Raw genomic sequence first — 2418 nt, 5'->3', positions numbered from 1 at the left:
ATATCCTTGTAAGCGATGTCTTAATTCATTTCATACAAAAGAACGATTAGAACAACATTCAAAATATTGTAGTAATCATAAATCAGCTGTAATTACAATGCCTAAACCTGGTGAAAAGATTTCTTTTGAAGATTATAATAAATCTATCATGCACCCATTTGTGATATACGCTGATTTTGAGTGTATCCTTAAAAAGATTAATACTGCTTCTCCTAATCCAAAAGAATCATATACAAATAAATATCAAAAACATATTCCTTGTGGTTTCTGTTATTATATCAAATCATCTGTTGGAGAAAAGTATAACAAACTTGAACATTATAGTGGAAAAAAAGCTTCACAAGAGTTTGTAAAACGATTAGAAAAGGATTGTATAAGACTCACTAAATTAATGAAAGAAACAAATGAACCGATGAAATTAACCAAAGAAGAAAAATTAGAATTTAAAAAGAACAATATCTGCCATATTTGTGAGGAGGAAATTGAGGAGTCTAAAGTTAGGGATCATTGTCATCTTACTGGTAAATATAGAGGTCCCGCTCATTCCTGTTGTAATCTTAATTATAAATTACCTTCTTTTATTCCAGTCTTTTTTCACAACAGCGCCAACTATGATACACATCTATTTATAAATGAACTTTCAAAAACACCAGGGAATATTTCTGCCATAACAAATACAAGTGAAAAGTATATTTCATTTACAAAAATGATATTCACAAAACCTTTAACTCGTATTAGGTTTCTAGATTCTTACAAGTTTATGGGAACACCACTAGCCTACCTCGCATCAAATCTAAGCTCCACGGACTCTTTTCCAAATCTTAATTCATTCTTTCCAAAAGAGGAAATTCTCACTAAAGAGGAAATTCAGATTAAAGAGAGAATTCAAAGTAAAGAGGAAACTCTAATTAATGAGGAAATTAATGTAGAAATTCTAACTGAAGATGAAATTCTAATTATAAAGAAAATTCGAACAATGAATGAAATTCTAACGAAAGAGGAAATTCTGATAAAAGATGAAATTCTGATTAAAGAAGGAATTCTCACAAGAGAGGAAATTCAAACAAGGAATGAAATTCAAAGTAAAGAGAAAATTTTTTCAAGTAAGGGAATTTATCCTTATGATTATATGGATTCATTTATGAGATTTAAAGAAACACAACTTCCTTCAAAAGAAAGTTTCTATAATAACCTTTATGAAGAAGAGATAAGTGATAAGGAATATAAACACGCACAAGAAATATGGAAAATATTTAAGATAAAGAACCTTGGAGAATATCATGATTTATATCTAAAAACAGATGTTTTATTGTTAGCTGATGTGTTTGAAGCTTTTAGATCACTCTGTCATAATAAAAATTGTTATGGATTAGATCCTGCCCACTATTTCACAGCTCCTGGTTTAGCTTGGAGTGCAATGTTGAAAATGACAAAACAAGATATAGATTTAATCAGTGATGTTGATATGCTTTTGATGATTGAGAAGTCCAAGAGAGGTGGAATATCACAAGTATGTTCAAAAAGATATGCTAAAGCAAATAATAAATATCTTCCAAATTATGATAGTGAAAAAGATAGTAATTATTTGATGTATTTTGATGTTAATAATTTGTATGGATGGGCAATGTCTCAATCTCTGCCTTATGGTAAATTAAAGTGGGTGGAAGAAAAGGATTATGAAAAGGCTTTGATGAATATTGTTATTTCTTCTCAAGAAGAATTGAATGACGAAGAAGAAGGTTATTATTTTGAAGTTGATTTGAGGTACCCGAGTGATCTTCATAATAAGCATAAAGATCTTCCTTTTGCATGTGAGAAAGAAACCCCAAAGAAAGAATGGTTAAGTGATTATCATAAAAGTTTTAATATTAAAGGTAAATCAACAGAAAAGTTATTAACAACATTCTATGATAAAGAGGGATATGTTTTGCATCAGAGAAGCTTAAAACAGTTTTTGAGAGAAGGATTGAGAGTAGCTAAAATTCATAGAGTTTTAAAATTTAAACAAAGTCCTTGGGTGAAAAAGTATATTCAATTCAATACAGATATGAGAGTAAATACAAAAGTAAAATTTGAAGGGGACTTTTATAAATTAATGAATAATGCTGTATTTGGAAAGACTATGGAAAATGTTAGAAACAGGCAAAACATTAGATTCGCAACATCTTGGAAAGAAGCTTCGAGATTGATAAATTTACCAAGTTTTGAGAGAGAAGAGGTTTTTTCAGAGAACTTTTCTGCAATTCATATGAAAAAGGAAAGTATTGTAATGGATAAACCAATTTATATTGGAACAGCAGTTCTTGATTTATCAAAGATATTGATGTATGATTATTTGTACAATGACTTAAAGAAAGAGTATGGTGAAAATGTTTCATTGTTGTATATGGACACTGATAGTTTTATCCTAGATATAAA

The sequence above is a fragment of the Eptatretus burgeri genome, chromosome 7, assembly GCF_056783735.1.
Source record: "Eptatretus burgeri isolate ZD-2024b chromosome 7, Ebu_testis_v1, whole genome shotgun sequence".
Taxonomy (NCBI): Eukaryota; Metazoa; Chordata; class Myxini; order Myxiniformes; family Myxinidae; genus Eptatretus; species Eptatretus burgeri.
This window is presented reverse-complemented; position numbering follows the sequence as displayed.